Source organism: Anabrus simplex, chromosome 1 (genome assembly GCF_040414725.1).
Source record: "Anabrus simplex isolate iqAnaSimp1 chromosome 1, ASM4041472v1, whole genome shotgun sequence".
NCBI classification, from domain to species: domain Eukaryota; kingdom Metazoa; phylum Arthropoda; class Insecta; order Orthoptera; family Tettigoniidae; genus Anabrus; species Anabrus simplex.
The window spans coordinates 1,484,481,199-1,484,496,108 of NC_090265.1; positions in this window are offsets into that span (position 1 = coordinate 1,484,481,199).

Sequence of the window (14,910 nt, forward strand, 5' to 3'; positions counted from 1 at the left end):
GCATTAATTGTAATGGCAGACATCCCCTTTCTTGTACGCTACAAATCGACTTCATTGTATATATACACAGTAAATCGACATACGAAGGTATATGCAATTTACAGTATTGTAGACCTTCGTTTATATATTAACTAAAGCAAAACAGTAGTTATATCGACAAACGAATTGCACCATAAGAAACCATTTTTTGTGGTATAAATGCTTGATCCTGTGACATTTTCTCGTATCTCTTCTATGGGTTAGATTGAGTTGTAGCGTTGAATAAGAAAAAAAAATGTGGGTACAGTTTCGGACAGTGCTTTGCTATTCCGATGTATATATGACAGATAAAAACATAGAATTTGGCTCACATATGGCCACTGGGTGGGCCAGTGATCGTGCCGCATTTGATGATTCTATCTTTCCTATAAGTGTGTCAAACTAAAAAATGTATGTGTAAAAATGACCAAATTTACCTAAAATCGAGAAATGCAGCTGTATCTAAAGTATAAGGGGTCGTGTTACGGCAAAACGTCACAGGAACAATGTTTTAGATGTCACCATGCTGAGTCCGATTGTGCCATCTGTTTTGTGATACGACCTACCGTTTAGCCACCAAATACCTCAAAAAGAAGGTCTGCACAGTCATTAAAATTGCTTCCATATTTCGATATTTTTCGGGGATAAAAAATGTAAACAACTCGTAATTTTTCCGTCAGTTACAGTCTAAAAGCTATAATTTTGCCAAATTTCAATTTTCTAACTCACTGGCAGATTGTGCAGCCGTCCTGATTGGGGGAGGGGGTTAAAATTAGGACTTTCAGGATAAAATTAAGCCCATGAAACCTATAGGTTATCGTTTTGGATAAATATATCCGACTGCGTTCTTATGATGAGCCACAAATTTGAAATTTCCTCTCAGGAAATTTTGAGAATTTTCGATTTTTCTAGGGATCCTGAAGTCATCAGCTTCTCTTGTACCATGTTTTCAGTTTCTAAGATGCCTGGAAGTACCTCATCATTAATTCACGTCTATTTTCATTTTGAAACCTTAATTTATATATATACAGTATATATAGATCGATCCAAACAGACTTGCCCTAACAGTATTTTTTTCCAGATAGTAGGTAATGTTTGACAGCCTCCACCTCAAATGGGCCGAAATTGCACTTTAAAAAGTCCTGACTGTCACTATTCATCTCAGCGACCCCGAAAAGTATGGATTTGACACTATTTTCGATTATTTTTTTGAAGTTGGATATTTAAAAAATCCGAATTGTCTCTGTTTATCTCAGCGACCTTGAAAACTATGGATTTGACACTTTTGATTATTCTTATACCTAACCTCCCTGACATTCCACCCCTAAGGGTGCTAGAGATGGCTTACCCCCACAGTACTCGTCTCCAGATAGTAAGTCATGAGTGTACCAAGTTTGGTTGAAGTTGCTCCAGTGGTTTAGGAGATGTGTCATTTGCCCAAACACACCTATACACACTTCCATTTTTATATATAGTAAGATTGATTGATTGATTTATTTATTTATTTATTTATTTATTTATTTATTTATTTATTTATTTATTTATTTATTTATTTATTTATTTATTTATTACAAAGAAGTGACCCTACACTTGAAACTGTCTCAGTATTTTTCTGGACTGAGTATTGGAAAATCGAGAAAAATCCGTAATTATAATTTGTGTTGTTTTGTCTCCGAATCAAACTTCTTAACTTTGTCTTTCCAACTCTCCCATGGAACGTGTTTTAAAACTCAGCTATGAAGGTGGGCAGAGGTGTTTAGAATGCGATAGACACCATCCAGCAGAACGGACATTCAGCACCAGAGCTCGAGTTCCGAGGGACAGAGTGTCTCCTGGGAACAGAACATGCCACTGTCAACCCTTTCTCAAGCTGGTAACTTTATTTCGTCCTGTACATGGTGCTTGGCACGCAGTCCAGTGACGTACGAGAACAAAAGGTTCGGGATTCCTTCTGACCAATTTACCAATTCTCCACAGACTATTCTGCCAGATTATATGGTCCTAATTCGTTTTTATCCTCCTCCTTTGGAATGACAGGAAATCTAATTCTGCTATAGCTAACTGAGCCTGTACATTTGCAGTGTTCATCGTGAACATTACAATTTTCTGTTTAACCTCCCACGCATTGGAAGACTATCTCTTTGATGTTTAAAATGTTATATCATACTTCGCCTCAAATACAGAACAAAAATATTTAGTAATCTGTGTACAAATACCACTGGAATATTTACTTTTCGTGTAATAAATAAATACTAAATAATAATAATAATAATAATAATAATAATAATAATAATAATAATAATAATAATAATAATAAAGCAAAGCAAAGTCACCTCCGTACAGGCCACGAAGGCCCTTGGAGGAGTGGAAGGTAAAGGCTTCCGTCATTGTTAACCTCGGCACGTGAAGGGGTAGAGTGGTTAGCTCTACGCCCGGCCGCCTTTGCCCCCAGGAATTAACCTGGTACTCATTTTTGGTGTAGGCTGAGTGAACCTCAGGGCCATATGCACCTCCGGAAGTGGAAATCTCGTTTCTTAAATTTTACGACTTCCTGACGGGGATTCGAACCCACGTCCTTTCGGGCGAACCGAGCTCGCCTTTACCGCCTCGGCCAGGCAGCCCCTAATAATAATAATAATAATAATAATAATAATAATAATAATAATAATAATAATAATAATGGTGTTGGTGATTTTTGTTTTATGGGACAAACATGTTATTATCAACACTTTTAACAACACTTGTAGTATAGACGAAGAGGATACCGATAAATCTACCAGTACTAGGTTGCAGTAATGAAATGAAATGTCGTATGGCTTTTAGTGCCGGGATATCCCAGAACGGGTTCGGCTCGCCAGGTGCAGATCTTTCTATTTGACTCCCGTAGGCGACCTGAGTGTCATGATGAGGATGAAATGATGATGAAGACAATACATACACCCAGCCCCCGTGCCATTGGAATTAATCAATTAAGGTTAAAATCCCCGATCCGGCCGGGAATTGAACCCGGGACCGTCTGAACCGAAGGCCAGTACGCTAACCGTTCAGCCAACGAGTCGGACTAGGTTGCAGTAATTGAACATCTTTAACTAACTACCCTTCGGTTTTCCTTTTTTCTTTTTTTTTCTCTGTGTTTACGCCGAGCTAACTCAGATAGGTAGTGTAAAAATGCGAAACCATGGAATTCCACTTATGGATCGGCTCACAGATCTGTGGTTTACTCGGCCTACACCAAACATGAGTACTTATCCAATTGGTTTAAAGAACCAAATATTGTGAAATGCTCAGTCCTACACTTGGGAAGAACGTGTACATTTTTTTTTCCGTGCTGTGGCCACGAACACGAAATAGAATCAGCCCTATGGCTGGTTGGATTCTCAACACCTCCGCCATCAGCTGTCATAGATTGCCTGGGCATCACTGAAAAGGCGTACTTGGGAAATGAGGAGTGAGATAGTTTCCCGTTGCTTTCCTCGCCAATCCAGAAGTTGCTATTACATAACAGTCTGCCAAGCCCACTTAAATGCATGCATCAACCGACCCTATGAGCAACATTTTAACACCATTCATAGCAGGGACTGGACATATAAGGAATGGCATTATTAGCATCGCTCTTACCTCATTCACTTTCATACTGTCAAAGCCAAGGGTAAGAGTGAGACAGGTCAATGAAAGTAACAAAATTGCTCTAGCCTATACCAGAAGACATAGTGCACTGTACACACCAGGTCGATTTTTTATATGTATAGACTATCTAGATTCAGCAGTTCAACTAGAATAAGTTCTTTCTGCCTCTCTACCTGTTGGACCGAGATTGATAGCTGCAGTCGCTTAAGTGCGCCCAGTATCCAGTAATCGGGAGATAGTGGGTTCGAACCCCACTGTCGGCCGCCTTGAAGATGGTTTTCCGTGGTTTCCCATTTTCACACCAGGCAATTGCTGGGGCTATACCTCAATTAAAACCACGGCCGCTTACTTCCCATTCCTAGGCCTCTCCTGTTCCATCGTCACCGTAAGACCTATCTGTGTCGGTGCGACGTAAAGCAAATAGCAAAAAAAAAAAAAAAAAAAAAAAAAAAATCTTCATGTTGGTGGTAAATCCATCTATCTATTCATCTATTGTAGTGGGGTCGTTTATCTTTCACTCCTTTAAGGGCCTTCATGGCTGATAAGGAGGCGGCATTGCTTTTAAAAATTTAATTCAAATGTCCGATATAATACTTCTCTTGCTACCGATGAAAGCAACTATCAAACAAGTTAATAAAATAGTATTCGATCACATGCGTAGTGCAGTTTGATAAACGCTCGCTTCCTATGCTCAAATTTGGGAAATAGAATTTCTACTACACTGTCGGTTCGCTCATATTAGTACTCAATTGTCCGACTCCTTGACTGAATGGTCAGCGTACTGGCCTTCGGTTCAGAGGGTCCTGTGTTCGATTCCCACCCGGGTCGGGGATTTTAACCTTCGTTGGTTAATTCCATTGGCCCGGGGGCTGGGTGTTTGTGCTGTCCCCAACATCTCTGCAAATCACACACCTCACATAACACTATCCTCCACCACAATAACACGCAGTTACCTACACATTGCAGATGCCGCCCACCCTCGCCGGAGGGTCTGCCTTACAAGGGCTGCACTCGGCTAGAAATAACCACACGAAATTACACTGACTGACAGAGCAAATGCAACACCAAGAAGAAGTGGTCAGAACTTTATGCCAATTGCAGGGTAGACTGACGTCACTGAGGTATGCTCATGATGTGAAATGCGCCGCTGTGCTGCGCACGTAGCGAACGATAAATGGGACACGGCGTTGGCGAATGGCCCACTTCGTACCGTGATTTCTCAGCCGACAGTCATTGTAGAACGTGTTGTCGTGTGCCACAGGACACGTGTATAGCTAAGAATGCCAGGCCGCCGTCAACGGAGGCATTTCCAGCAGACAGACGACTTTACGAGGGGTATGGTGATCGGGCTGAGAAGGGCAGGTTGGTCGCTTCGTCAAATCGCAGCCGATACCCATAGGGATGTGTCCACGGTGCAGCGCCTGTGGCGAAGATGGTTGGCGCAGGGACATGTGGCACGTGCGATGGGTCCAGGCGCAGCCCGAGTGACGTCAGCACGCGAGGATCGGCGCATCCGCCGCCAAGCGGTGGCAGCCCCCAACGCCACGTCAACCGCCATTCTTCAGCATGTGCAAGACACCCTGGCTGTTCCAATATCGACCAGAACAATTTCCCGTCGATTGGTTGAAGGAGGCCTGCACTCCCGGCGTCCGCTCAGAAGACTACCATTGACTCCACAGCATAGACGTGCACGCCTGGCATGGTGCCGGGCTAGAGCGACTTGGATGAGGGAATGGCGGAACGTCGTGTTCTCCGATGAGTCACGCTTCTGTTCTGTCAGTGATAGTCACCGCAGACGAGTGTGGCGTCGGCGTGGAGAAAGGTCAAATCCGGCAGTAACTGTGGAGCGCCCTACCGCTAGACAACGCGGCATCATGGTTTGGGGCGCTATTGCGTATGATTCCACGTCACCTCTAGTGCGTATTCAAGGCACGTTAAATGCCCACCGCTACGTGCAGCATGTGCTGCGGCCTGTAGCACTGTCGTACCTTCAGGGGCTGCCCAATGCTCTGTTTCAGCAGGATAATGCCCGCCCACACACTGCTCGCATCTCCCAACAGGCTCTACGAGGTGTACAGATGCTTCCGTGGCCAGCGTACTCTCCGGATCTCTCATCAATCGAACACGTGTGGGATCTCATTGGACGCCGTTTGCAAACTCTGCCCCAGCCTCGTACGGACGACCAACTGTGGCAAATGGTTGACAGAGAATGGAGAACCATCCCTCAGGACACCATCCGCACTCTTATTGACTCTGTACCTCGACGTGTTTCTGAGTGCATCGCCGCTCGCGGTGGTCCTACATCCTACTGAGTCGATGCCGTGCGCATTGTGTAACCTGCATATCGGTTTGAAATAAACATCAATTATTCGTCCGTGCCGTCTCTTCTTTTTCCCCAACTTTCATCGCTTTCGAACCACTCCTTCTTGGTGTTGCATTTGCTCTGTCAGTCAGTGTATTATAGTGCTCAAATTGCTCCAGGCTAGCCTCAGTAGATATACTGACATGCAGTATCAACGAACATCTTTTCAGGACCAAGTATACAACCTTCAAGCGTATCTTACAAGCTACAGATTTTGAAGGAACTGTATTATTATTATTATTATTATTATTATTATTATTATTATTATTATTATTATTATTATTATTATTATTATTATTATTATTATTATTATTATTATTATTAATTCGAAGTGCGACATACGAGATTGGTCATTTCAGATAATTATCGCGAATGGCAAAACCGTTAACGATATCGAACATGTAGTTTAATTTAATATTTGTTTTACGAGGCTGAGTCAATAAATAAGCCGCAGACATGTGATGCGTTATAGCATTTGAAATTACGCGCGCAAGTTTTGCCAGCAGATGGCAGCATATGTATGCTTGTCGTACGACATCTCGCAGGCACTTAGTGCACGATGGCACATGTGTTGCATAACTGTACACGAGAAGAACAGCGTGCAGTTGTGCGTTTTTTGTGGACTACAGTACTGTCCATAGAAGAAGTGCATCGCGAAATGCATCCCGTCTATGCTGAAAACTGTTTCTCACGGAAAGCTGTGTTCAGTTGGATCCAGAAGTTTAACCATGGAAGATAAAGCATCAGAAATGGGGAGCGTCCTGGTCGTCCTGCGGAGGTGTCAACTGCAACCAGATTGCAGCGTATGGATCAACTCATCCGTAATGACCGGCATGTGACGATTGATGACATAGCGCGTGTTGTAGGCTGTTCACATGGAACAGCATGGAACATCGTGCATGAGCAGTTGCAGTTTCGTAAAGTTTGTGCACGGTGGGTGCCCCGCCAGTTGACTGAACAGAATGGGTCTGTCCTTACAGCATCTCTCTCGGTACACAGAAGAAGGAGACGATTTCATGACACGAATTGTTACGGGGGACGAGTCTTGGGTTCACCACTTTCAACCCGAATCCAAACGATCGTCTATGGAATGGAAACATACCACCTCCCCAACAAGAAAGGAGTTCAAGACGATTCCATCGGCCCGCAAGGTTTTGCTCGCTGTGTTTTGGGACATGCGGGAAGTCATACTGCAGAAATTCCAGCCTTATTGTGAAACTGTGAATGCCGCGTCGTACTGCACCACTCTGCGGGAACTCCGACAGGCCATTCGCCGCAAGCGACCTGGACTCCTGTCAAAGGGTGTGATTCTTCTGAATGACAATGCCCGCCCTCACACAGCAATACTAACGCAGGAGCTGTTGTAACATTTCATTGGGAACGCTTGGAGCATCCACAGTACAGTCCTGACTTAGCCCCCAGTGATTTTCACCTGTTTGGGCCCCTAAAAGTCGTTTGGGTGGCCATCATTTTGATACAGATGATGCCGTAATCTGTGAGGTTACACGTTGGCTGCGACAGCAACCAAAGGACTTCTTTGCTGCTGGCTTTCAAGGACTTATAAAGAGATGGGATAAGTGCCTGAATGTACAGGGTAAATATGTGGAAGAGTGAAATAAATGTCAGAAAGTTGCTTTGATTATTTTTACCTCAATTCAGTTTTGCGACTTATTTATTAACTCGCCCTCGTATGTCCCAGTATCTTCTTGTAGTGCTTTCGGGGACCCCAAAATGCCGGAAATTTGTACCACAGGAGTTATTTTACATGCCAGTAAATCTGACTCGAGCACCTTGAAATACCACTAAACTGAGTTGAGTTCTAAGCGCCAGCATGAGCCCTCTGCCGTTTGAGCTACTCAGTCCGGCGATTTCTGAAATTCTATTTTCTTTTTGTGTACTATTACCAGGAGGTTCATACTCGAACATGTAGTACTTTTCAAGAGTGTCAACATCCACCGACATAATGGTACTAACATTTTAATTGAAACTACTGCGTGTTCTACACTTAGCATTCTTGGAGGTGATTATTTTAAAAATCCGGCAAGTAGATCTCGAGAAAATGAAATGTCTTCAAACATGCCTCATTGACCGTCTGCGGGCTGCCCTATTCGAATAAATCACTCACCACGCGGCCAAAGCACGGACTAGGAATAGATTATGAATTACTTATGAGCCTGTTGACACACAGACGTCCTTCGTCTTCTTCTGACAGCTAGGTATTCGCTCTAATGTGCAGAGAAATACACCATGATAACAATGTACACGTAATATTTAATGTGCCTTGGCCGCCTGGTTAATGATTCATTGAAATAAAGCGACACACGCTGGTGAATGAAGTTTAAAGACATTCCATCTTCTCGAAAACTACTTGTCGGGTTTTCACAATATAGACGCCTCTGAATTTATAATATCCATGGCTCTAATACTAGATATAGAAACCAGTGCAGTTCCGTTATGTGAGGTGAACATCTCAACTCACTCACTCGGTATATTTGAAAAAGTCTCCTTGGCTCGCATTCGCACCGGATACATTCAATATTTGGGCTCATATTGCCATGAATTATAATGAATCTGAAGCTAACAACGTAATATCTCTCTCTTAATGGCACATTTAACCTCAAGTTTACGTAATGAACGTGTAGTGTGATAGGGTACCTTCGATGAGTTCAGAGAAAACATTCTCTTGGTAAACACGCCATGCATTAAGGCACTTCAAACTCTTCAATTAGATTATAACTCCACTCTCAATGTAGCTAGACTGTAAATGGATAGCAAAACTCCTCCAACTCGATTTTCAACACGTATAAAAGTATCCTAATTGTCACGAACTTGTCAAGTACTTCCGATATTGAGTTTGAAAGCTTCTGCGTGGCCATTTCCTATACCTTACTGGAACTTCGACCAGATAAGATCATTCAGTGGAATCTTTCACAATAATGGTAAAGTAAACAGTCAATTTAAGAAAGTATTTGACCGAGTGTATCAGCTACGAGGTGTGTATCGTTCAATACAATTTGATTTACTTCACACCGACACAGATAGGTTTTACAGCAATGATGGGATAGGAAAGGGCTAGGAGGAGGAAGTGACCATGGTCATAATTAGGGCAAGCCCCGGCATTTCTCTTATGGGAAAATGGGAAACCACGGAAAACAATCTCTAGGCCTGTCGACGGTGGGATTCGAACGCAACATCTCCCGAATGCAAGTTCTCAGCTACGCGATCCTAACCGCGTGGCCAGCTGGATCTCTTTTTATTGATTCTTACAACTGACCGGTATTGTTTTAAAAACTTCCTAAATGATACGGACCCCGTAACTAGAATTAAACTTGCCATGGGCTTTCAACTTAGGAACGTGTAATGATGGGATATCTCGATGAGTATGACGTTGATTGTAATTATTGATTGACTTTCGTCTTTACTTTCTGACCTTTCTTGCACAACTCATGTCTCTTCCGACCCCAGAGACGTTAGATTTGAAAGGCCTTGGTCGTACATTGCTCTGACAAAAAAATTTGAAGCACCCAGAATAAATTATCAAATGACATTGTAACTTCGTACACTTCGGCGGGTATGTAAATGATAACAGTTTAAATTCTCTGTGACTGGTAGAACGGCCACGAGAGTGCATTACTGTTGTTCGTTTTTAGTGTTGTTAGCAGGCTTGGTAGGATATATAAGGGGCTTGAACAGCGTCAGATGCTGAATGATCACTGTTCAAGACACCGAGATGCTACGTACTCGTGTGAGACAGCATTATTAGCACCTGCCTCGTTGTGGGTCTCCATTTGGCCGGCTGGTCGAATCATTCTGTATCCAGATTTGTGGAGCATTCGGATGTAACAGTGGCCCAATGTTGGACTGCATGGGAACGTGAGGGCAGAAATACTCGTCGTCAAGTTTCCTGTCGACCGCATCTGACTACCGCAAGGGAGGATCACCGTGTTGTGTACCAAGCACACCGTAACCCCTTTACATCTGCGCCTGCCATCCAAGAGCAAGTAATGGACTTCTTGCAACATTATGTGCCATCCCGCACCATTGGTGCCGGACTAGGGAATTACCGTCCCATGTGTAGACTGCCGTTAACACCACAATACATAGGGCTGCGTTTGGAGTGGTGGCGTGCCCGGGAAGTATGGACTGCTGATGAATGGCTTCGCATTGTGTTCAATGATGAATCACGGTGTGCACTACCTCGGATGACTATCGTCTGCGAGTCTGGCGGTGACGAGGGGAGAGGTCCCATTCTTCCAATATTTTGGAGAGGCACAGCGGTATTACTCCTGGTATCATAGTATGGGGAGCCATCGTGTATGACTTCAGGTCACGGCTGGTAGTGATTTAGGGAACTCTGACGGCACGACGGTATGCCACGGACACCCTGCGTCCTGACGTGTTACCTCTCATGCGAGAGTATCGCGGTGTCGTTTTTCCAATAGGAGAATGCTCGTCCATACACGGAACATGTCTCTATGAACTATCTGCGTGATGTCGAGATACTCCCGTGGCCAGCAAGATCCCCAGATCTGTCCCAGATAGAACATGTCTTGGGCCTGTTCGGACATCAACTACATCCCAGTGCCAGTATCCAGAATATCAAGGACCAGTTACAACTGTTGTCGGCCAGCTTGCCAGGATACAACTGCTTTATCGTACGCTTCCCAACCGAATCAGTGCATGCATCCAGGCGGGGGGAGAGTGCAACGTCATACTGAGTAGTGGGCTCGTACTGTCAAGTTCTTTGTAAATTTGTCTCGATTTTGTAATCACTGAAATAACGTCACATAACCCTCTCAACATCTGAAGTGTCATTTCGTTTCCCCCTCTCCTTCTGAGTGCTCCCGTTTCTTTTGTCAGGCAGTGAACCATAAATTAACCGGTTCCGAGATAAAATTAGACCGCGAGGATAAAACAAATACGAGTACTGACCTAAGCAAACAGTGTAGAAGTCGATGGTGTGACTGCTGAATATTTGTAGCGAAAATGAAGTTGAAGCTTGAATACTAACCAAACCACATGGCGCAATAGTCCTGAAGGGCCATGGCCTACCAAGCGGCCGCTGCTCAGCCTGAAGGTCTGCAGCTTACGAGGTCTCGTGTGATCAGCACGGCAGATCCTCTCGGCCGTTATTCTTGGGCCGTCATCTCACCGTCACATAGCTCCTCAATTGTAATCACGTAGGCTGAGTGGACCTTGAACCAGCCCTCGGATGCAGGTAAAAATCCCTGACCTAGCCGGGAATAGAACCCGGGGCCTCTGGATAGGAGGCAGGCACGCTACCCCTACACCGCGGGGCCGGTATCTTGCATAATATATTATGTATTTAATATTTAAATTAAATATGTGGAGGGAATATTTTGAACATCTTCTCAATGTAAAAGGAAAGCACCCTGGTGGTGTTGCAAACAGCCAAGGTCATGGGGATGAGGAAAATGATTTTGGTGAAATTATGCTTGAGGAAGTGGAAAGGATGGTAAATAAACTCCTTTGTCATAAGGCAGCAGGAATAGATGAAATTAGACCTGAACTGGTGAAGTATAGTGGGAAGGCAGGGATGAAATGGCTTCATATACTAGTAAAATTAGCATGGAGTGTTGGTAAGGTACCTTCAGATTGGCCAAAAGAAGTAATTGCACCTATCTATAAGCAAGGGAACAGGAAGGATTGCAACAACTATCGAGGTATCTCATTGATTAGTATACCAGGCAAAGTATTCACTGGCCTCTTGGAAGGGAGGGTGCGATCAGTCGTTGAGAGGAAGTTGGATGAAAATCAGTGTGATTTCAGACCACAGAGAGGCTGTCAGGATCAGATTTTCAGTATGCGCCAGATAATTGAAAAATGCTACGAGAGGAATAGACAGTTGTGTTTATGTTTCGTAGATCTAGAGAAAGCATATGACAGGGTACCGAGGGAAAAGATGTTCGCCACACTGGGGGACTATGGAATTAAAGGTAGATTATTAAAATCAATCAAAGGCATTTATGTTGACAATTGGGCTTCAGTGAGAATTGATGGTAGAATGAGTTCTTGGTTCAGGGTACTTACAGGGGTTAGACAAGGCTACAAGGCTGTTCGTAGTTTACATGGATCATCTGGTGAAAGGTATAAAATGGCAGGGAGGGATTCAGTTAGGTGGAAATGTAGTAAGCAGTCTGGCCTATGTTGACGACTTGGTCTTAATGGCAGATTGTGCCGAAAGCCTGCAGTCTAATATCTTGGAACTTGAAAATAGGTGCAATGAGTATGGTATGAAAATTAGCCTCTCGGAGACTAAATTGATGTCAGTAGGTAAGAAATTCAACAGAATTGAATGTCTTGAATGTCAGATTGGTGATACAAAGCTAGAAAAGGTCGATAATTTCAAGTATTTAGGTTGTGTGTTCTCCCAGGATGGTAATATAGTAAGAGAGATTGAATCAAGGTGTCGTAAAGCTAATGCAGTGAGCTCGCAGTTTCGATCAACAGTATTCTGTAAGAAGGAAGTCAGCTCCCAGACAAAACTATCTTTACATCGGTCTATTTTCAGACCAACTTTGCTTTACGGGAGCGAAAGCTGGGCGGACTCAGGATATCTTATTCATAAGTTAGAAGTAACAGACATGAAAGTAGTAAGAATGGTTGCTGGTACAAACAGGGGGGGAACAATAGCAGGAGGGTACTCGGAATGAGAAGATAAGGACCAATTTAGGAATGAACTCGATGGATGAAGCTGTACGCATAAACCGGCTTCGGTGGTGGGGTCATGTGAGGTGAATGGAGGAGGATAGGTTACCTAGGAGAATAATGAACTGTGCTATGGAGGGTAAGAGAAGTAAAGGTACGATGGTTAGACTCGGTTTCTAACGATTTAAAGATAAGAGGTATAGAACTAAATGAGGCCACAACACTAGTTGCAAATCGAGGAATGTGGCGACGTTTAGTAAATTCACAGAGGCTTGCAGACGGAACGCTGAAAGGCATAACAGTCTATAACGATAATGTATGTATGTATGTATGTATGTACCCACATTGCTGAACTTCACGAGCCCCCACTGGCTAACACGATTGACATTGTAAGATTGTATGATTGAGAGAGAATCTGCCCGAAAATACCAATTCTGGCAGAAATCAGAAACCATGAGAGAGAGAGATTTATTAAAGAAATAAATCATCCGTCCTCCAATGAGCGTGAACATTCGGATCCAGAATAGAGTTACAATTTCAATGGAGTTTAATAATATCAAAAAGTTGAAATTTAATCGTTAATCATTAATTTTCGTTAGTATTCTCTTTCTTTCGAGGTTATTGGGGGAGAAATGTTAATCACGTTCTCAGGTACAGATGGAAGTAAATGATTTGTAAAGAGTCCCTCAGTATCTGAATTACTACTTCTTCTATTTCACAGAATGGAACTTTCAACTTTTGTAAGAAGGTCGATGAATGACTAGGGATGGTGCCTCTTGCTCCGAATAGCAGGCCTCTGACAATCCACCGATCGATAAGTATTTTATACTTTTTTGGTAGGTAAGGCAAGCACGGAACATAAATAGCTTGCTTTTCTAAGTCCTCATCCCGAGCCTGATTTAGGTCTCTTTCAAAGCGAATGGTGGGATCTAAGACCATTGCTGTAATGTCCTTTCTGTTGATGGCTATGATATCAGCCCTCCGATTAGAGTCATCGGTAGAGATGCAGTGAACCTCCTCGTGCACCCCCCATCCACGCTGTGTCAAGCCTTGAGCAATCGACGTTCTTACACGGTGGTGGCGGTGGTTGCGCATTAGCTCAGTGATCCGGCCGAATCCCGGCACATGTGCAAGGATTTCTGTCTCGTTGCAGCCATTTTGGTGGTAACGGGTTGTGTTCAATGACCTACCGAGAACCAACCTGACTGCGATGAGGTTGCATGACATCTTCACTGCGATTATATATTCAGAAGAGGACAGAAGTGATTTATGAGTCATCCGGGAGTTTGCTTTCGGGCAGTGTGAATATAACACGACTCCCTTTCCTTTATGTGGCAACTGGCACCGCAACTGAAAGGACCGATTTCTCATAATTTCACGTAGTTTACCTCCCTCAATCTTTGGGGGAAAACTTTCTTTTTGTATGTCAAGTCTGTGGAGGCAACTTCCTTACGTATTGTGGGTAAACGTCCTGAATATGTAGTAAGCGATTGCATAAATTCTAATCCTGTATACTGGCTTCCTATTCTGACTTTTCTGGCTCTATACAACATCGAATTTGGAGTATCATCTGGCAGCATCAGTATTTCTTTTACAGAACTTCTTATCAATTTGTCCAGATCTTTAAGAAAGGCCTTTGATAGTTGTGTCAGGGGGGCACATTGTAGAGGATAGATCGAACCCGGCCAAACAAACTCGTTAATAATCTTGATCTTTAGCTCTGGTTTTAGAAGTTTTGTTTTTACCAGATTATTTAAGTCATAAATTACTTTGCTTATTAGCTTATGTCTGTCAAGAGAAATTTCGTTGTTGAAGTCAATTCCTTGATTCGTTCATTGTTTGCTTTTATCGATGGGATTATTGAGGCTTCGAGTGTATTGACGTTTCCTTCAGTTAATTTTTCTTTCTTCGGGATTATAGATTTGCTTTTAAGAGGTTGGATATGTAAACCAATTTCTGTAAAGCTGCTTTCGGCTGAATTTAACAAGGTAGTAGAATCACATTCGGTTTTGCTGAGTATGACTAGGTCAACTGCGAAAGCAGGTGAGGATAACGGCGGTAGATCATCGCCATGAGTTTGGCATATGGTCAGTTAGATTTTGTATTACAGTATTTATTGCTAAATTAAACAGCAATTAGGAGCCTCCGTGGCTCAGACGCAGCGCGTCGGCCTCTCACCGCTGGATACCGTGGTTCAAATCCCGGTCACTCCATTTGAGATTTGTGCTGGACAA